Source organism: Adiantum capillus-veneris, chromosome 7 (genome assembly GCF_014529385.1).
Source record: "Adiantum capillus-veneris isolate H3 chromosome 7, ASM1452938v2, whole genome shotgun sequence".
Lineage (NCBI taxonomy): Eukaryota > Viridiplantae > Streptophyta > Polypodiopsida > Polypodiales > Pteridaceae > Adiantum > Adiantum capillus-veneris.
The window spans coordinates 66,306,111-66,329,566 of record NC_140937.1 but is presented as its reverse complement, the minus strand read 5'-3'; positions in this window follow the sequence as shown (position 1 = coordinate 66,329,566).

Genomic DNA, 23,456 nt, shown 5'->3' with positions numbered 1-23,456 from the left:
AGACCCTTGGTTAGTGCTGCATACTTAGCTTCATTGTTAGAATGTGAATCTAACAAATGGCCAAACGAAAATACCTTTACCCCTTTGTCATCAAAGACCACTATGCCTGCAGCTACATTGTCGGATGCTCGCTTGTAAGCTCCATGAAAGTAGAGAGAGTGTGCTCCTTCTACCATTGATGGTATTGGAAGTGATCAAAATTCTTCCCTCTTAGATTGATTCTCTTTCCTCTCAAAGCCTTGGTAGGTCATGAGTCCTCCCAAGCTTGCCCTTGTCGTGCTTTCCACTTGTACCATGTAGTCAAATTCTTGCAGAAAAATTAGCCATTTAGTAATCCTAGTAGACACAACCATGCGTTGTACAACATAGGGAAACACCTCATCCGTGGTTAGAATCACAAATTTCTTAGGCAGCAAATATGACCTAAACTTTGTTGTTGCAAATCTAAGAGCTAGGACTAAGTGTTCCACATGGGTGAAAACTTTTTCTGCTGCTGTCATCATTCGACTAGAGAAGTAGATTGGCCTCATGAAAGATGTCGTTGTATCCTTTTGGAGTAGTACAGCCCCCAATGAGTCATCACCCACACTTGAGGTGACATAGAATTTTTCATCCCACTTAGGTGGTGAGATAGTTGGCAGAGTGGCTAAGACCTCCTTAACCTTGTTGTAGTGATGTTCGCTTTCCTTGTCCCAAATGAAAGTTGATTTTTTAGTGAGTTGTTGCAACGGTAGAACAAGTTGTGATAGTAGATGTATGTGTTGAGCTTATATATGAAGCTACTCAATATATGGCTTCTCTATATAGAGGGGTCTTGGGTGCCATATATAGAGAATCCATATATTGAGTAGCTTCACATATAAGCTCAACAGTATGAATCTACTCAAGTACCTCACTTTTTGTAGAAAAGAGACCAGTTGTCGTGCGGTTGTTGGTGAAGGTAGGGCTATGAGTGCAGATACCTTACTTGGATCGGCGTTGATACCTTTTGCTGAAATTTCATGGCCTAGTGAAATGACTTTACTCTCCCCAATGTGGCATTTATCCACATTTAATTCCTCGCCTAGGATTTGCAACATGGCCAATCCTTCAGCTACCTTTCTAAGTGTGAAATGGGAGAGCTATATATACAAAAATCATCAATGAACACTCTTATGGATGTTCCAAAGAACGGTTGAAAGACATATGTGACATATCTTTGGAATGTGGCGGGTGCATTTGTGAGACCAAATGGCATAACTCTATATGCAAAACAACCCTATGGCATGATAAAAGTGGTTATTAGTTGATCTTTTAAGGCTATGCGTATTTGAAAATATCCAGAATAAACATCACACACGGTGTAGCATTCAAAACCCTCTACTTCATTCAAAATTTCATCCAAGAAAGGGAGAGGAAAGTGATCTCTCTTTGTAGGTGCATTTAGTGGTTTGTAGTCAACGCAGACCCTCCACTTAACATTATTTTTAGGTGTCACTACTACGGGTGACACCCATTCTGAGTTTTCTACAGGATAAATGAATCTTGCTTCCAGCAGCTTCCTTACCTCAGCCAAGAGTGCCTTCTCATCGTAGCTTATGCACAACTGGTTTTACCCCTTCCTTTAGCTTAATATGAGTTCCACCACTCTAATGCCTGTGATTCTTTCATAGTTGTCAATGAATAGGTCAGGAAATCCCATCAACATTTTCAAAAAACTATATTTCTCCTCAAGTGTTAATTCCGTGGACAACATACCCTTCAACCTACCTTCTCCTAGGCCAAGTGATTTGCTCTCTTCTTCATTGTGTTGCCCTTCTGGTGACGGATTACCAGTTGTGCTTACCCTTTGTGGATCCTTTCTAATGATGCCCATCACATTGATGTAGCTGTCACTTTCGTCGGTGGATGTGGTCTCCTCCTCATAAGTGGAAGACTCGCTAGTGGTTTCATCTCTTGATGTATCCAGATTCATTTGCTTCTACTTTCCAATCTTCATGTCATAGTAGATTGTCTCCCCCTTCATACCGGTCATGTGTAGAAGGCCAGTGCCCCAGTCCTGTTTTACCTTCATGGCCATCAACCATGGCCTTCCGAAGATTAGTGGATAGCCCTCACCCTTAGTAGGCATTACAGAAACATCTAGCCTTATGATGTTTACAGGGCGATCAAGTGGTGGTGCTAGTGGAAGAGGTGGAATGGATGCTTGTGATAGTGCCTAGGGTGGGCATAGAATTTGTGTTGGTGGGGCTGGTGCTCGATGTGGGGGTGTTCTTTCTCTAGGGGGTGACAGTTGGTTCCTCTTACATCCTCTATTATAGTTTTGTCGTGGTTTGGGACAGTAGTACATACCGTGACCATCTTCTCTGCAGTTGTAGTAGTGATACTCCCTGTTTTGTCGTTGTGCTCTTCCTAGGTCTTGATCTCTTTCTTGATTCCTTCCTTGCTGTATCAAGTGGACAGACAAATTCTGCAGTTGGTCAGTAATATGGGCCAACATATCTTGTTGGTAATCTCTTACCCCAAAAGTCAGTGGTGGTGGTGGAATGGTGGTTCTCATAGTTGTTGGTTGGCACAATGTTCCTGCTTCTGTTGACTCGGTTTCTTTGGCTTTCATTCGCAGCTTCTTGTCCTTAAAGCGAGCAATCTCAACGGCTAACTCGTACGTAGCCAAGAATCTACCCTTCACCTTCTCCTTGATAAGTAGCCATAAGCCATGTGTGAACCGGTCTTTCTTTAGGAAATCAAGTGTAGCTTCCCCCCTTGCCAGTGACTCAACCGACCGTTCCCACAAATCCACAAATTTGGACTCATAGGTGGCATATTCCAAAAGACCCTCCTGTTTCAAGTCTCTCAACTTGTCCCACAAATTCTCCAAAGTGGTACCTCCCCCAAAGCGCCTCTTAAAAGTGGTTTTTAAGGGCTCCCAGTCATACTTGGTTGCTTGTGGAAGAGAATTGTACCATGATCTAGCTTCTAGCTTCATGAGATGCTTAAAGATTCTAACCCAAGATTCATCTGTATCTTTGTTGCTTACTACACATACTACTTCAAAGTCATCTAGGAAGTCTGTCACCAAATCCTTCCCCTGCTTTCCTTTAAATGTTGGAAATGCTACACTTGCCATCATTACTGAGAGAGATCAAGAAAGACACACTCCTTAGCTTGCAAAAAAGTTTTTTTTTCCCCTTTACAAGGAGGCGTGTATACCCTCTTATACTAGTACATATTTTAAAACTTCAAACGGTACATTGCCTTGTACCAAAGGTAAGACAAATGGATGATCTGATGCCAGAACCTCAAAAAAACGCTCCCCATCCAGCATGGTGTCGACGACGTGCTGGTAGTGAGCCTTGAAGTCCAATATTACCTTGATTGAGCGTACTCGTGTTGGTATGTGTGATCTATCTTGAGGTAGGTTGTACTGATTCATGTGAATCTTAGAAGTGCTTAGTCACTGTCCAAGCTTGTGGGCGAGGGTGGTGTTCTTTCCTAAAACAAATTCAGTAGATCCCTAGTCTCTCTAGTGAGAGCGTGAGAAAATGCTTCCATTATCTGTGCTGTAACATTTGGTGCTACTTGGAAACTGACTCTGATAATTACCTCGGTGGCTTGAGTTACCCAATTCTCGAAGTAGAACAATGTTGATTCTCTACTATGCAGAGCTCCCTCCATCTTGTTGTTGCGGGTTGGTTTTAGGTTGGAGACATGGTTTTGCCTTCCTCCTTCTTTTTCTTGGCACCCGGCCTATGTGTACCCACTGAGTTTGGCATGTTGGTTGACTCTCCCATTGCAGATCGATTATAGTTATGCCTGGCACTCGAGCTTCGATGGAGATGCGGAGTTTTTCTAGTTATGCTTGGAGTTCTTCTTCTTCTATTGTCCGATTAGTGAAGCCTGCTAGCCATTCATCCATCCACAAAAGTTTTAGGAGTTTCAGTCTTGTAAACTGGAGGGTTTCATGAAAGGATCCTTGGTGGGGGCACCAAGAAAATGATGGCCGGAAATGATATGCCATATGGGGTGGCCTCTACACCACACATAGCCTGAGCATTCCCAAGCATCATCTTGAGTTAGGAGTGATCATATGGGTAGGAAGGGGCACCACCTAGCATAAATGCGGCTAGGACACAAACATACATGGCCTAGGGTAGAAAACGTGAAATGCCCTCTAGGTAATCAACATGAAATGGTGGTGTGATAACCGTTCACGTGTGGAAAAGATTCCTTATCATTAATCATTAGTGTGTGCACAAGAGAGGTACGTAGAGAGCTTGGAACAGGGCGTATTGATTGGAGAGAGAGATTGTACATGATGGAGCACAAGTAGGGTGATGTACACTAAGCAAAAAATCCCATAATCCTAGGAAACCAAAATTGAGAATGGACTCAAAAGATCAAGAAAATATTACACCCTTTATTGGCGATGGAGATACTTACAAGTGATGGTCTTGAAGACTACAAACCTGGCTATTGGCATTAGGGGTGTAAGGTGGAATATAAGCGCCATATGGTGCATGGCGAGGTTTTGAGTCAGCGGGAGGGTTAGTTGAGGGGAAATAGCAAGACGATTGTCACATGAACCGAATAATAGAGATAGACAACAAAACAGAGGAAGAAATCTTTGTATTGATAGTGTTTGATACAACAGAGGAGCAAAATATATGGGCGCACTCCGTTGTACGGAGCTCGAACCTCCCGGCCACCCCCGAGCTTCAATTCGCTTGCATGCAGTGTCTCACTCGCACTCGCACTCGCACTCGCAGAAGAGAGATCGGTGAATCCTCCCAAAACGCACCACCCATCCTTCTATTCTGATTTTTCCTCCAAAAGCCTGCGACCTCTCAAAATAGCCGCTTTTCTATTTTTGACGTTCGGTCGACTCGACTTGCGCGCCAATATACCTGCGAGAACAAGGTAAAAATGTGATCGCGAAGCAATCCGTAGAGGTTAGATTTTTTTTTGCAGCTGTCTTCAACTGAACATAACTCCCAAACGGAGCCAAAAAAGCCCAAGTCCGTCTCACACAATCTTGTTGCCCTCGCTGCGCTCTTCGACGGCTATGTGATGGAAAATTTCCATAGCTTGCTCTGATTTGCTGAAAATCAACCTGCAAAACAACATTTTCTACAAAAACGATGCCAAAACAGAAAATCCAACTTTTTTCTTAATCTTTGGCCCTCAACGAGCATCAAAACATCAAAATCTCTAAAGACTCAAAGAACCAAAGTTGTTCCTTATAACGTAGGCTTCAATCGCTTCATACATCACTTTTTCAAAATCCCACGTTAACACCTTCAAAAATGCCCAAGAAAGTGCCTTCCGGATCAAAAAATTTTATCGGACGAAAACAATCCACACATCCTTCTACACAGTGGACTAACTTTAAAACGACCAAAACTTCGTAGAAAACAAAATTTATTACTAAAACACCTCAAAATCAAGTCTTGTTACAATGATGCATCCATCGTCGACGTACATCGCCAACATTGGGAGCGATGCCTTCAATCCAAGCGTGCTCATGTTGATTGGTGGGAGAGTAGCGACTCCTTCATGTGCAAAGAGTGATTGTGATTAGTGGCTCAACGTGGTGTGGTGAATCATGGTGATGTTGCCCATGCTAAAATGCCCAAAGATTGCAACCAAACATGATTTCATTAGCTCTAAAGCATGGGTGCACTACATGCTTAATGGTTCTTGCAATGTAGAGTGCATGGAGCTAGTATGCTCCTCCTACACGTGAGTGTTCTCTCTTGGGTGTCTCCTCTCCCCTGTGCATTGTTGTTTGTGTATGGTTGTCTTCTTTGTGCTAAGAAGAGGCTTCTTTATATAGGCTTGAGAGGTGGTCATTATCCACTGGTCATTGCAAGTATCCTATGGTTGCTGTAGAGGGCCTAGATGCCTCTCTAGTGAGAGAGAGTAGGTAGAGATAGAGAGAGGAATGGTGGGATGGGGAGATTTTTTTACAATCCACTAGCCATGGCTAGGTTATTAGGGAAGAGTGGGGTTTTAGGGTATTTACACGGGTTTTGTCGATGGTTTGGGTAGTCGGTGTGAGGTTTCAGTGTTGCCGGAGTTGGTTTTTGTTGTGAGAAGGCGAGATGCTATGTGTTACCTCCTTTTGATGCTGGCCAAGGCATGCCTTCGGCACCACTTCTTGTTTTGGTGTTGGCGATGCACGGGTTGGCCTCCTTCTTTCCTTTGATGTTGGTGTCGATAGTTTCCTTTCCGTATTTTTTTTGTTGTGAGTTCGTATATGAGTGTGTGAATGTATGGGTGTATGTATAGTGTACGTGTGTATGCGGGTGAATGTGTGTGTGTATATAGTGTGTTTGGATGAATGTGTGGGAACGGGAGTAGGAGGTGGGGGTTTTCTTTAAAAACATTAGGTGCATATATATATATATATATATGTATGTATCGTTTACTGTGAAGGGAGATGGGGGTGACAAGTGGTGGCAGCGCTGAAGGGGGGGGGGGGGGGGGGGGGGTGTGTGTGTGTGTGTGTGTGTGTGTGTGTGTGTGTGTGTGTTGAGTGTGTTTGTTGATGTGAGTGGGTGTGTTGAGCTTCCGTTCTGCAGCATGTTCCTATCGTCTTGGTCCGGGCAGAGAGCGAGAGTGCACATGTGTGTGAGGTGGTGAGGGAGGGAGTGGGCGAGTGTGGGTTGTGGGAGATAGAGAGAGACCCTATAACATGTGTCTACGGGCTTGTCCGAGGGGACGTGCAAGGGAAGGGGGGGGGGGGGGGGGGGGGTTATAGGGCTTCTTTCAGCCGTTTCTAAGCGAGGGAGGGGGGGAATTAAATGGAGTCATTGGTGGGGTATGAGAGAAGGGAAGGGTGCATTATTACTGCTCACAATGTGGAGATGTTCCCACACACAATCGAGGGCGAGAAAGGAAAGAGAGAGAGGAAGGGGGTTGGGGGAACAGAGGTAGTGGAAGAGGGGAGAGATGGGGGGGGGGGGGGGGGGGGGGGTCGGGCTCAACCCGCTGGTGGAAAGAAGAAAAACAAGGGGATAGGAGAGAGGGGGGTGTGTGTGGCAAAGAGAGGGAGGGGAAGATAAGAGAGGGAGTGCGGATTATGATGAAAGAGATGGAGATTTCAGAGAAAAAAAAACGTCGTCCATCATTCGTTCCCTAGAATTTCAGCTCTTTGACCGGGATAGAGTGCGGTGCGGACAACCCGACATCAGCAGCGAACATGGGTAGGTATCACTGTAGGGCTATGCGACAACAATAGCCAAGAATCCATTAGGCTTATTAAGATAGAAGCGTTAGTTTCAAACAAGGGTGGATGCCCAATAAGGCAAGACAAAAAATTATGCAAGACAAAGCTGCGAGTGAGCAAGAAAATAGAACAAGAAAATATCAAAGTGCATTTAGAATCAGTATTAAACGCTTGAAAAAAATAGAAAATATTAACAAGTTTTGTAATATTTTTAATTGAGTTTTAATATTTGTAGGCAATAATTTTCACAGATTTAAGCAAGAAAATACCATAGTCCATTTACAATCACTATTAAATGCTTTAAAAAAATAGAAAATCTTGATAAGTTTTAGTGTAATTGTTTTGAATTGTAATATTTTTAGTTTGCAATTATTTCCACGTGCTAGGAATATTGTATTTCTACACTTCATCTTGACACGGTGGTTTTTTGGCTATTCATATTTAGTGTTTAGTAGAAAAAAAATTATTGCTACTATTCTTACTTTTGACTTTGTTTGTGCACAAATTCTTTGGTCACTAGTTGCCTTTCATTGTAGAATGTCAAATGCAGCCAAGTATACATTATCCACTTTTAACTACTTATCCGCTTATACTCACTATTACTTCTTTATATTATCCAAGCTATGTATGTTTTCCTGTAACCTTATTTCCAACCCTACTTCTATGGAATTTATTGTGGGTCTACCAGCCACCATACACAATCATGACTCGATAGGTCTGCTTGTAGATAGATTTCCTAAACATCATTAGTTGACTTGAATCGAGTACACTTTTCAACTAGAGTATGCTAGTTTGCAAGTGATAATCAAGTGCTAGAAGATATGCTTAGAGAGTACACTAGTGAAAAGCAATCCAATTGGGAAGATTACCTCTCTAGTTTGGAGCATGTTTCGACTAGGTTTAGTTGTTTCATGCTTTTGAACGGTTTTCAACCTATATTACTAGTTATGGTGGAGTTGTCTAATGACGAGGCATATGATTAAGTCTAGAAATTCATTTATAATCATATGGATATGCTCAATGTTCCTTATTAACCAGATAGATACAAGAACTCTACTGATGAGACATGTTGGCAAAATCATTTTGATCGAAAGTGAAGAATGTTTATTTTTACATTTGAACATCTTGACAGATTATAAACATTGGACATTTATTGATTATTTAGAATAATCAAGTCAGTTATAAATTGAGTCTACACACTATTGTATTCATTGGGTTTTGGATATAAGCCATTTACAAAAATGATTACAAAGGGGGACAACAATGTAGACAATAATTTTTTATTGATGGTTTCATTGAACAGCCTACTCAACCGCATGAACTTGAGTGTTTTGTTGACTAATATGGTATCTCTGAAGGGGATAGGTGGACCCAAGGGCTCTGTCACTGTGGGAAACATTAGTGTCTTCAAGAAGACACCTCCACTTTTGTTTATGAGGACAAAAATACTTCTCCAAGGTGGGAGTAGGGTCACGCCAAGGCTAGGACCACGGGCAAGGCCTAAGCATGCGGTCAAGGGAACTCCTCTAGGAGGGCCAAGGGCCTATCAAGGGAATATGGAAGGGTGGAGTTGAGCATGCTATAGACCCTAGTATTTTCAAGGCAATTATGTCTGAGCAATCTACCATCGTAACATTTATAATCATTCAAACCCTAGCTAATTGGTTGATTTAGTCATTCCTACCAGTTCTGGTCTATTCTTAGTGTCTACTTCATTTTTAGTTTTGATAATTTACATTCATTTGATTTTTTGTCTATTCGTATAGTATTAAGTAGGAAAAAAATTATGATCATTCATGCATTGATTTTGTCTATCGTATAGTGTTAAGAAGAATAAAATCTATCGTTATTATTCATACTTTTGATTTTGTTTGTGCGCAAATACTTTGGTCACCAATTGCCTTTCATTGTAACATGTCAAATGCTGCCAAGTATACACTATCCACTTTTAATCTACGTGATTTTCTACGTTGTTGTATGTATTGTGTTACATGTTTTGTCTATAAATTACATGTTTGTATGTATTGTGTGTTGCATGTATGATATGTGTATGTGTGTACAATGTCTGTGAACTACCCCAAAAAAGAGAGAGAGAGAGAGAGAGAGAGAGAGAGAGAGAGAGAGAGAGAGAGAGAGAGAGAGAGAGAGAGAGAGAGAGAGAGAGAGAGAAAAGGCACATGCAAAGGTCTATAGATGTTCTCTGAGAGCTCAAAAGTTGTAACATAAAGGTTGTAATATAGACAAAGGGTTTTCCAAAAGAGAAGAGAAGAGAAGAGAAGAGAGAGAGAGAGAGAGATAGAGAGAGACAGAGAGAGAGAGAGAGAGGAAGCTTCAATTAATGCTATAATTTTCTAAGCTCCAACATACGCTCGCGCAAAAAAAAAAACCTAGAAAGGAAAAACTCACCTAGTTATGAGGCCTTTTTGGGGCAGTTCTACAGGTGCTAGAGGCGGGTTGACGTCAAGCACTTATCCACTTATACTTTCTATTACTTGTTCATATTCTCCAGGTTGTGTATGTTTTCGTGAAATCCTATTTCCAACAGATATGTGTATGTGTATACAATGTGTGTCAGTTGCTTGAGAGAATGAGAGAGAGAGAGAGAGAGAGAGAGAGAGAGAGAGAGAGAGAGAGAGAGAGAGAGAGAGAGAGAATATAATAATCAAAGAGCCCCCATAGTCACGAACTTCTCCATTTAAAAAAAAAAGAAAAATTCTTAACATCGCTTAGATGATGAAACTACCTTGAACATCATGTAGCTGGTAGAATATATAAAATTGTTTGAGCAATGCACATATAACCATTTATGTGATGCTTGCATGTTGCTCAAGTGAGGAAGTTGGAATAAACTAGACCTCGCATATAAACTAGAATTGGAAACTTTATCTAATTAGGAGTCCTTTTGAAGGCATCTCTATAGCTGCTAGAGGTGGGCAGACACCGAGCACTTATACACATGCTCATTTCCTGATCATGTTAGACATCCTTGTTTAACCCCAATAGTGCTTACAATTTGTTTTGAAATTCATCTTCCCATGCACATTTGACATATCACCTTCTCATAGATTTGAGAAACCGCAAGCATAAACTCACTTGGCACTTGGAGTTCTTCCATCGTTCTCCACAAAATGTTAGGTGGAATCATATCAAAGGCTTTCTTAAAGTCAAAAAAACAAAAATACAATTGCTTTCCTTTCAATCGACTTTCTTGCATGAGAAGAGTAAGAGTAAAAAAGATGATCAATGGTGCTATGACATCGGCGAAACCCGCTTGTCCTTTTGCACGCTTGTCATTCTCTTCAGCTGAATCACTCAATTTCATCTCCATTATATACCCAAACAACTATTCCATAAGAGACCCAATCATTATAGTCCAATAGTTGTTTACACTCTTTACATCCCCTATTTATGCAAAGGCTTGATCCAATTAATATTCCAATCATAAGGCATACCATGTTAAAGTGCAAGGTTGAACATATCACGCATCCACTCATGGGTAAGATCTCCTATCCCTTTGATCATATCCGGCTTGATACCTTGAAGATCTCCCGCTTTGTGAGGCCAACTTTTCAAGCCAACCGCATACATCCTCACTAGTAAAACAAGAGGGCATGCGTGGAAGTTAACCATAAAATGATATTTTTGCAGCATTTGGTTACTCATATAATTTCCTACAATGTGTGTACATATTCACAAGATTCAAGTTACCAAAATTCTCAATCCGCTTGCCCTTAAAGTTTCTCCAAAATCTTCCACATGCACTTGCCTTTTCTTGGACTTGAAAAAGTTGTTGCTTTACTTCCCATGATATCCCATCTTCTTCTCTTCTCTTGAATCAATTCCTTATATGTATGCAAATGACTTTTATAGTTGTCTTTGTCCTATAGTTGCATCAAGCTTTATCAAGGACTTTCGAGCATCTTGAAATTCTTTATCAAACCACCTTTTGCGTGATCTATCTTTGTTGATACCATGGAGATTCTTTATGGCAAAGCATTATTTGGCACAATAACAAATAACTTTCTTCAAAAAATTCCCATTTCACTACAACACGGCGCGGAAAAATCGGTGCAAATACCAACGAAATAGAATTAGGTTTAAAACTAAAAAGCGTTGAAATAGGCCTCGAAAGATACGCTGGTTCATAACATCGGTATAAGTACCGGTATTATAAGCATCGGAATAAACCATGAAATGAGCTTGTAATACGCAGTGAAATAACCACCAGTAATACTATTGCATATTTTGACGTTGCTACTGAGGTCTATACCGACGCCTGTACCGACGACCAAACCTACAAAATTTTAGAGAGGACTGGGAACTGATGCTGCATGTACTGCAACAAAAGACAATAGCCCTCTCTGCCAAAGGAAGAGTGCACAAGCAACCGCACTACACCTATAAGTTGACGCTAAAGAGCGAGTGTATGGCAATTAGCAATATTGTAAGAAAAACATAACCAAAAAACCAAAAGCTTGATCATGGAAGAACGGCATAAAGATTTTATAAACATAATTAAAACATGAGTCAAAAACTGCAAACCATAAACATAACCTATTTTCCATATCATAACCATTACCATAACTTGCTTGTCATACCATAACCATCAGAGCCATACCATCATTGGAAAACCATAACCATAACCATAAACATAACCATAACCACCACCATCACATGATTTCCATACCATCATAGAAAAACCATAACCGTAACTTGACTACCAAATCTTAGCCATAACATATGTGCCATACCATAAACATAAGCAGTACAAAACTATACATATGCAAACAATCACTAAGTCAAAAGAACCTCATGGTAATGCTTCCCAGTCGACGTCCTCTCCGTCCTCCTGTAGCTGGGTCAAAAGGGTCACAAGTCCATGCTTGTACCCATAATTCTCCTCTCAGCGTGTCGGAAGATGTTTCACGGCACCTTCCTACAAAAATATGGTTTGATCATTAGATAAATCTTCAAATAACATATATATTTTCCATAAATTAAAGCATACAATAATACTTACAAACTCATGTCGAAGCGTATCGTAGCCTCCACTCCCACGATGTGACGCTCAAGCAGATTCCAAACGTGCTCTGGCTACATCTCTCTGCTGCTGAAATCTCTGCGGATTGTCTTGTGTCTCTTGTTCAATCCCCGCCCACTCCTATACATCCAACCATGACGGCTTGGGACTACCGTCATTGTACCTATCTCTCGCCTTTGACCGACGTTGTGACATTGTGGACTTTGCCACACTCAAAATACGGGGTGTCAAGACTGGATCGAACCCCTCTGCCAGCCTATACTCTCTGTGAATGGCCTCGACGATGTAATTCTTTCTTTCAACATTGAGGTTATCCCAAACAACCTAATTCATCATAGAGTGACCAAATTGAATCGTACAGAGTTGTATAATCCTCTATTGCATGACCTTTTTGACCCTATCCGCCACAATATCCCCATCCCAACTGTTGTATACCTTGCTAGGATAATGCTCGTATGATCTCCAAGGTGTATATGATGTACCGATCGGTCAACTATCTACTGAAGAGAGTGGTGAACGCTCTCTCAGTGGTGTGGATGCATTGGTAGAACCACTACCACAACAACCACTGCCTCCAAAACAATACCTACCTCGTCTCCAGGATGAACCACCCGTTGGTGTAGGAGGCACACGAGTCCTAGGCATAGGAGGCACACTAGACTGAGGTGGGGGGCCGCTTGGTGTAGGGACCACACTAGTCCCGAGTGTAGGGTTGGTGGTAGTAGGTCCAGAGGGACTTGCTGCCCAAAGGTGCTCTGCCATCGCGATCTACTCTGGTGTGAACTGAGACAAAAACGAGCCCATCTACTCGGGTGACATACCGGTCGGAGTGACAAGAAACCTAAAACTAGGAGAGTATGGCTCATCGTCATCGGCCATGCTAATCATACACAAACAACACCCACAAAATAGGTTAGTTTACAAAAAATTTGATTAATCAATACAAATAACAAATCAACGAAGCTCCTACACAAATGAATGAATCTAAAGTGTATTGTAGACTAATAAAAAGAGTTTTACAAAAGAGTTCCTAGCAAAAATCATTAGTTAATCTCTCATCCTCTATGAGATCTGATGCAGCAAAGATGTCTATCTCAATCTATACTTTTGGATCTTTGTCATCGAATTCTACTTTTTCGTCGCTCTCCGCATTAGCTTCAGTATTTGACAACTGATCTCTAGGTTCAGACAATTGCTCACTACTGACATCCACCTCAAAGTCTAAAATTAATGTTTTCGTCGGTCCTGTGCTTTGTTCATGAATCACCTCTTCGACATCAATGTCCAATCCTTCATGCACTTGCTTGCTACGTGGATCAACTTGAATGACATAGACCCAATAGGGTTTAGGCAGATCATTCTCATCATTTTTTGTCCATAGTGGATCATGTATGAACACAACTTGTTCACAATGCTTTGGAAGTACGAATGTATCCCGCGTATGTGTCCACACTCGCCTAGAGTTCACTTGAATCAATCCACAGTTGTCTTTATGCACAATTACATTAGGGCCACTGATAATAACTTTGAACCACTTGACATCAAAGATAAACATATCAAACTTTCCAAAGCTAATCTTCAGATGTAGCCAAAGTATTCAACCTGGCTAATCTTTGTATTCTCATCCTTGGCACTACTATGTTTTTGGATGAAGCTTTCCCTAACACCACTATCAAAGCGACCCTTTGTTCATCGATCCGTTGCACTCTGAAGTGTTTCCCGTGCGACCACAAAGCTCCATATTTGTGTACAGCAGCCAAAAATTTGAAATATACTAAAAGTTATGAAAGCAATGTGATCATTTCATTTCATCCATATTTTAAACCAGTTTTCTTCTTGAAATATAGTTTGGCTTTTGACTTTTAAGCTAGTGATAATATCTTAAAGATTATTTTTTCAAAAAGCTATAGTTATAGTAGTGGTCTAGTATTATGACCCTAGGAGCATTGGAGGAGCGTCATAGGGAATGTATGTGATGTTTCATTGTCACAGCTCCATGAAAAATCAAGAAGAGGTAGTAGTAGTTAGTGGTGTGGCTACATCTCTGCTAGTAGAGTGACCTATTGTCAACTCATATGACAGAGTTTGAAAAAAAGTTATTTAATTAAATCAGGCACTCGATGTGTTGCAACCATAGGTCTCTCCCCTAAGCATGGACATAGGGTAGTGTTAAATTGCATTCTTTATGGTCGGTCTTGCTCAGTTTTACCATTCGCTCGGTAAATTTTGCTCTGTGTATCGTAAGACTCAACTACATTTTTGTCCCCCTTTGTAATTGTTTTTGTAAATGGCTTATATCCAAAACCCGATGAATACAGAAGTGTGTATACTTAATTTAGAACTCATTTGAGTATTTTAAATAATCAATAAATGTCTAGTGTTTATAATTTCTGAAGATGCTCATATATGTAAAAATAAATATTATTCACTTTTGATCAAAATGACTTTGCCAACATGTCTCATCAGTAGAGTTCTTTTATCTATCTTATCAATGAGGAATATTCAGGTAATAGAGGTTGAAAACCATTCATAAGCATGAAGCACCTAAAGCTAGTTGGAATATGCTCCAAACTAGAGAGGTAATATTCCCAATTGGATTGCTTTTCACTATCTTGATGGAACGGAGGCAAAGTGCAAGAGAGGGAAGGAGAAGGAGAAAGAGGATGCAAGGAACCGTTTTTTAGTGGAGCTTGTGAGAGAAAACCTCTCACACTCCTTATTTTCTATTATCAACAAATACTACAAGAAGTGGGCGTTCGCCCACCCGACCATCTACGGTCTTGAAACCCAACAATCTCCCACTTGAAGGCCAACGTGGCCCAAGTGGCTAAATAATGTTGGGGCTACTATATACAAATGTACAAAACCGTGAATCATGAGTGTAGCTTCACCCTACGTCCATCATCTCTATGCAATGTGCAAACCACTCTCAAGCTAGGTTGTTTGTTAGAGCATCCACTGGGTTTTCATTTGTGTGATCTTTGACTAACTCAATGTGCTTTCAAGACAAAATATCCCGCACCACATGATACCTGACCTCTCTGTGTTTTGACTTGGAGTCAAACACGGGGTTCTTTGCTAACACAATCCCACTCTAACTGTCACAATGTATCACTAGAATTTGGTGTATACCAAAATCTCCCACTAGACACGATAACCACACAGCTTTCTTATTGGAACTAGAAATTGCAACATACTTTGCCTCAGTGGTGGAGGACGAAGTGCAATTTTGATACATAACCTCCAAGAAAATGCCACTCCAGCGAACAAGAAAATTTAGCAAAGTGTGGATTGCCTAGTGTCTACACAACCTACATAATCCGAATTAGTGTATCCAACTATGGATGCATCATTGTTCCCAAAACGTACTTTTACTTTCTAGTTGAGCCCTTGACGTATCTCAAGATGTGCTTCACTACTTCCCAATGCATTTTGAATAGATTTGCCAATTGCGACGAAGCCATTGGTCCAATTGAGGGTTGTACAATTGGTTTTAGAAGATGAGCATATGTAAATGTTGAGTCGATAGTCAAGGGTTGGATGTCCTGTACTAGTGTACTGGGCGTATAAAGATTCTTGAAGTCTTACATTTTTCACCCATCGTAGATTTGAGTTGATATACATTGTCACTCCATAATATAAGAGCTATAATCCTTAATTGGGTGAAAAGAGCTTTTATATATTGAATTGGTTGCATAAGGGGGCTACAATCCTTCAGTGGGTACAATTCATCCTCAATTGTGTGATTATATTGAAGATTTATTTGCGTTAGTACATGCATTGGTTTATAAAGAGAGTGCATTATGTATTATGATAGATTATTAGTGCATGAAATGACCAATGATATACTTTATTACTTTTGTTTGCTTTTTGCAAACAACTGACCTTGTTCAGCGTAGAAGTTGATTATTCTTTGTAGCATATGAAATATATGTGTCTTATTGTTTGCAAATCAAAGTGGACATATAAATAATCATCATAATAATAATTGCATTGAAAAAGTCATAGCATTGTTGTAGTTATTATGCCATGCATATACTATATTGCAATGTGTATGTTTGCTCACAACATAGGTAATCAATATGTGGATTGGCTAGCGTGCATAAAAAATCACATATTGTGTTTTTTGGTTACTTTCATAGTGAATGGTTTTTTAATATATATTGAAAATAAGAAAAATGTTTTAACAACTAAACATCTAGTTCATTCGTCTTCAGGTATATTTTTAAAGCAATGGAGCAAAATGAGGGCACAAGTGGTACAAGGAAGCCAAAGAATAAAAAAGCTCGTGGCAAAGAGTGGGATTATGCTCACAACATATGCGGCTGATATATAGAGTGGAAATGTAAATTTTGTCTCACAACAAAATTAGGTGGTGCACCATGTATTAGGGACCATTTTTTGGGTAGTGGAAATATGAACATCCTCAGGCACCTGCAATTGCAAAGCGTTTGAGAGAAGAGCTCGCCAAAAAGGGTGGCAAGAGACAACAGATATATAGCTTTATGACTGCAAGTTAAGAGTTGTCGGAGCCCAATATTAACTCCGTAGATCCTGTGGTGACGTGAACTAACCTAGGAAAACAACCTGAACAGGGGGAGGAAATTTCAAACAACGTTTCTTTTAAGCATCACAATGAAAGCAGACTTGGTCAAATTTGTCAAAAATCATTACATCAAATCTTTCGAGTGCAGTCTCTAGAAGAAGCACAAGCTGCACTCTCCAAAGCATATATTCTTCACTGGAAGTGCTTTGGTCATGGTAGACATCAACCATTGGAAGGCTTCTTGGAAGAAGTTTGGTTAGTTTGACTCAAGATTTTCAGCTCCTTCTTATCACATGATACGAAATGTTTTCTCGGGAAAATGTTAAATCAAAGTCAAAGAGCGTGTCGAAAAAATAAAACTTGGGAATATTTCACTTTCATGATGCACAATTGTGAGTGATGGCTGGTCAAATGTTTATAGAAGACCGCTGATCAATGTAATGCTGGTTTTCTCAAGGGGAGAAATGTTTGTAAAGGCGATTGATAGTTCTGGTGCAATTAAAAGTGGCAAATATATTTTTGAGGTCTTGAGTAATGTAATTAAAGAAATTGGTGCTGAAAATGTTGTTCAAGTAGTCATGGACAATGCAAAGAATTATAAAAATGCAAGTAAATTAATAAAGAAGTTCTTTCCACACATTTTTACCAATGGTTGTAATACGCACAGCTTAAAGTTGGTACTGAAGGATTGGTACACTAGCGAAGAAACCACATGGTTCGCCAAAATAACTGACACAGTGCGTCAGGTTGTGAAATTTATCTTGAAGCGACAAAGAGTGCTCCATTTGTATAGAATCCGCATGTTAGTGATTTTGAAACTTCCTGTTGAAACTTGGTTTTGCACGCATTTTTATACATTGGAATCACTTCTCCGCAATAAGTGCGTTGTGATTAACACATTCAATTGCATGGCCTTTGATGAATGGCAGCTTGAGCAAAAAGGAAAAAAAGATAAAATTACATGTCTACATGGCGATGTAAGCAAGGCTGTTTTAAGGAGGAGTGTAATGGATGCATACCATGTAATGATTCCGGTTATGTTCGCGATTCGCAAACTCGATGAGCTAGGGGTAGACAGGGTGGGTGTGACGGTCAACATGGAGAGAGAGAGAGAGAGAGAGAGAGAGAGAGAGAGAGAGAGAGAGAGAGAGAGAGAGAGAGAGAGAGAGAGAGAGAGAGAGAGAGAGAGAGAGAGAGAGAGAGAGAGAGAGAGAGAGAGAGAGAGAGAGAGAGAGAGAGAGAGCAGCTTTTTTTAACGACGCCACGTGGACGAACTTCCAGCCAGAATTTTAAATGTGCGTCTATGCTAATGATGTAACCAAAAATATATTTATCACTAAAATTTTCTACACCAAAATGTATTGGGCACTGATCCAAACTTTGACACGAAATTACAGAGATCCAGTCGGGCTGCGCTTTCGCACCCACCTTAATCACAAGAGCTTCATGACAAATTCTCTAATGAGTTTCTAACGTGGAGAAATTATTCTCATAAAGGAAACATCTTTCCCATCATGAAATAGTATTTCTTACGAGAAAGTTTTTATTCCCATATAATAAAAAGTAATTGTTCCATCTGGGAATTTTCTTCCGACATAGAAATAATAGAATGGAGCATCGGATATATCTTCATTTCCACATGGAAATTTTTGAGAGTTTTTTTCCATGTAGAAATAATGACACTCCTGTCTGTAATAAATTTGATCAAGTTTTAAAATAGTGTAGAATAATAACACACAACTAAGCTTTTAGACATGATAGTTTATGACAAAACAATTAGATATTAAAAATTTTGGTGTTATTAAAAGAGTTACTTTATAAAAAAATAAATAAGCTACAAATCTCTCTCTCTCTCTCTCTCTCTCTCTCTCTCTCTCTCTCTCTCTCTCTCTCTCTCTCTCTCTCTCTCTCTCTCTCTCTCTCTCAAACACACACACCCACGGCTACATGTGCGCGTAGAGATTCCCTGTTGAGTAGAAATTTTTGAGTTCAAGACCAGTCACATAGATCTTATAAGTATCTTGAGATTGTTTCTATAATGCTATAGACTACTAGCTCATTTCAGGAGAAATATAATTGGTATAATAGCATATGGCTTCCATGGTGTTGAATATGGTATTCAAAGACAATCGTGTGGTAATTTTACTATATAATTAATACTACGTGCTTGATACATGATATATTTATGGATTTCTTTTTTATGGTTGACTAAAATTTTCAAAAGTGACTATAGTGTATACATTTGGAAGGTTGTTATAATTGCTTACCACATGCCCTTAACATAGTAACATTGTGAAATAGATATTTGAATTTTTGCCTACTTTATCACTCTCTCATAGCACACGAAGATTTCATATTTAACCTCTTAAAGAAGCAAGAAGATTGTTTTAAAAGTACATTTTACCTCTTCATTTCTCACTTGATACATATTGTCGATTGCCAAAAAAAAAAATAGAGTGACAAACATGACTACTATAAGAGAGCTTCACAACAACTCAAAGCTGACTAGTGTTACACAAAAAGATTATCACAAAACACCATATGAAGCAACTTCAGTTAACCTTTAAATGGCTTGTGTCATCAAATACAAGATTTGGTCAATAATCCTTAAAAGAGAAAATTGAATTTCTATACAACAAAAGGACACATCTACATATATTTGGAATCCTTATTTCTTTCAATCTCCATACAGTAATTTGAAAAATAATAATGAGTCCCATCAATTCATCTGTGATGCATCGTATCGCCCGTCCATGCTTTTGGATACCTGCAAGAAAAGTCATACATTAGTAAAATAATTTTCATGAATCACTTACGTAGTATTTAACAAGACTTACTTAGTTGGTTCTAGGTATCAGAATAGAGAAGATGAATTTCCAATCAACCCAAAAAGTTTCTTTATGATGATCACCTTTCCAGTATATTAGTGCTTTCTTATTAGTTACATCAATACTATGCACCCGAGCTTCTATTGTCGTAGCTGCAAGTCCCTTAGCAATTACAATGTCGCCCTCCTCTGGCCAAGGAGGAATACATCCTAGCCCCATTGGAAGCACTAGACGATGACGTTGATCCGATCCACTAACTTCATGCAGGAGGTCCATATCAGCTCTTTCCCCTTCAATTTAAAAAAACTTCTAGCAAATACAGTGGACTGCTAGTATCACTGAGACACAATGATTCCTCTTACTTTTTTGTGTAGGATGAACATTCCAGAAACACCATCAATACCATCAAAGCTTTCCACAATGGCCTCCACTGTGAAAACACAATGAAAACTCCTTCTTGCTCCACAGAGAATATTTTAGATAGCCTCCCATAAAATTTTGAGTCGAGATCTTTAGCTACTACCAAATAATCTCCAACAGTGTACTTCACTTCATCTACAAAAAGCTTGGAATACTTGTAACAGGACTTGATTTTGAGGTGTTTTAGTAATAAATTTTGTTTTTGTAGGAAGTTTTGGTCGTTTTAAAGTTAGTCCATTGTGTAGAAGGATGTGTGGATTGTTTTCGTCCAATAAAATTTTTTGATCCGGAAGGCACTTTCTGGGGTATTTTCGAAGGTGTTAATGTGGGATTTTGAAAAAGTGATGTATGAAGCGATTGAAGCCTGCGTTATAAGGAACAACTTTGGTTCTTTGAGTCTTTAGAGATTTTGATGTTTTGATGTTCGTTAAGGGCCAAAGATTAAGAAAAAAAGTGGGATTTGCTGTTTTTGCATCGTTTTTGTAGAAAATGTTGTTTTGTAGGTTAATTTTCAGCAAATCAGAGCAGGCTATGGAAATTTTCCATCACATAGCTGTTGAAGAGCGCAGCGAGGGCAACAAGATTGTGTGAGACAGACTTGGGCTGTTTTGGCTCCGTTTGGGAGTTATGTTCAGCTGAAGACAGCTAACCTTTACGGATCGCTTCGCGATCACATTTTTACCTTGTTCTTGCAGGTATACTTGGCACGCAAGTCAAGTCGACCGAACGCCAAAAATAGAAAAGTGGCTATTTTGAGAGGAAAAAAAAATCAGAATAGAAGGACGGGTGGTGCGTTTTTAGGATCATTCACCGATCTCTCTTCTGCGAGTGAGTGTGAGTGCGAGTGCGAGTGAGACGCTGCATGCAAGCGAATTGAAGCTCGGGGGTGGTCGGGAGGTTCGAGCTCCGTACAACGGAGTGCGCCCATATATTTTGCTCCTCTGTTGTATCAAACACTATCAATACAAAGATTTCTTCCTCTGTTTTTGCGGTCTATCTCTATTATTCTGTTCCTGTGACAATACTCAAATCCATAGGAGCATGGGTCTCCACTTGATAGGATCTTGATCGATTCTTTTTCATTGGCACTTAATAAGAAATGAATTTTTCTCAATCTTCGTCCAATAAATATTCCATTTCTATTAAGCAAAGCTTTACAAGCATAAGGGTGCCCAAGCCAAATTGCACTACTCCATAGCTCTCGAGCTTTCTTCTCTGAGGTTGCAAGAAAGGCACACAAAGAATGCGAAGTATGACACTCAAGGTTTGACAATTCAACAAAGTTCCAACCTTGAGGCGAAAGTAAGCAAGAGTGAAGAGCTTGCAGATATTTATTTTCACAAAATAGTCTGTCCTTTTCAATCTCTAATTGCTTCCATGTGTTTGTAAACAAGATGCGACTAGGAAATTTCGTATAGGATATCTCATTGGCTTTATTGTTAGCTGGAATGCCTAGTTCTTGGGATATCTCACCATCAAGAACACAAACTGTTGTTTCTTTCTTTGAGGGCAATCCCCACATTCACCTCATAGCGCCAATGCATCTTGAAATCTGGAGCCGACCTCTATTAATAGAGGTCTCCAACCTGAATACGAGTGGTTGCATCTGTCCATATGCACCTCTATGTGTAACCGTCCTTGTACGAGCACCTGCACGTCTATGTGTGTGTGCGTGCTGCATAGCAACAACCAACACAATTTCTACATTGGTAGAAAAGGAGCCTCGACGATTTTGGATTTTAAAGCGGCCCTCTTTTACGTGCACGAGAGAGAGAGAGAGAGAGAGAGAGAGAGAGAGAGAGAGAGAGAGAGAGAGAGAGAGAGAGAGAGAGAGAGAGAGAGAGAGAGAGAGAGAGAGAGAACTAGTATCATAATTGTATAGCTCATTTGCTATACATTAATTATAATACAGCAACAACACAAGTTTGTATTGAGCACACATATAAAGACTTATACATATACATGTGCACAAACTAGGATTATAAATGTATAGGGATTTTGCAATACAATAATTATATCAAAAAATAAAATAAATTGATATTGTACATACATGTTTGGATTGATGTAAGCACTATCGAGTTAAAAAACTACACAATCATAACTATCCATTTACACAATGGGTATCATTTACATCTCTAACTTATATCAATCCAATGGATATTAGAGCATGTTAATTACCCATCTTCTCATCGCATGCATAGTACTACCTCGTAAATGTGACCACCTGGTAGATATTGTCATATCCTATTATCTTGTGTATCGAGAATGTCTGGGAGGTTTTGTCCTATCTTCTAATCGTATCTCATGATCATCCCATGTATACTACCAAGTGAGGTATATTCATTTTAGATATGGTGTCCCGATATATATATGTCTATCTCGCCACTTGTTGTGGACGAACTATATGAGTAGCAGGTGTTGGCTGAGGGGTGGTGTTCACTATGATTAGATTGATCTTTGGGAATGTGAACTCTTGTTGGTTTTGAGTCGGGCCTGAAGATGAGGATGCCCTTTGCTTAGGACAATCCTTACTGTAGTGGTCCTTAGACTCCGGACAATGTCTGCAAGGAGGAGACCCTTCAGGTAAAGGACACTTACTTTGGTAATGCCCATATTCACCACATCTGTAGCATAAGATGGGCCAATTAGACGGACGAAACGGGGGATGAGGAGGTCATTGCTCTTGTTGCTGCATGGAGTCGGAGGCTGAGGCGTAGAAGCTCTGAGGAGCTGAAGCAGCCTGAGTATAAATTTTTTGATGTGGAAACGTACTTGACATACCCTGGACAGTAGGGGTATTTCTAGACTTTGTTGTATTTGCCGCAATCCCTTGATATAGTAGCAATCCGTGTCTTCATGCCCCGACTTTTTGTAGAAGTGGCAATATGCTCGAAGGGGACAATCGTGTGGAGGGTGTCCTCGAGAGTGACACAAGCTACACCATACCATAGATTTAGTCTCCTGCTGCAACCGAAGCTCTTCTAGCTCTCTCTTGATTTGATCCAAAGCCTCGTGATGTGGGGACTTCTCTTGTCTCAATGGGATGGATTTCTCCTCTTGAAGAGAGCGTTGTAGTTTTAGGGCATCAAGTTCCCTGCATAAATAAGTCAATGGACTGAAAGGACTTTCCAAAATCACTGAGGGGGTCTCTACCTACGAGGAGTTGGTGAACAGCTTCCTTGCTCCCTCTATCCTAGTAGCAGCCGCGATAAACTCCTACAGAGTGGCATCAGGTCGGGGACTCTCTCGGAGTTTTTGCTAAGAAGTTTTGGAAAGTGCCTTCTCCACCCACTTCTTAACCATAAATTCACTGGGTTGTTGTGGATCCATTTTAGATATGGTGTCCTGATATATATATAACTATCTCGCCAATATAAACTTCCTATCCAATCATCTTGTGTTTTGATACATTCT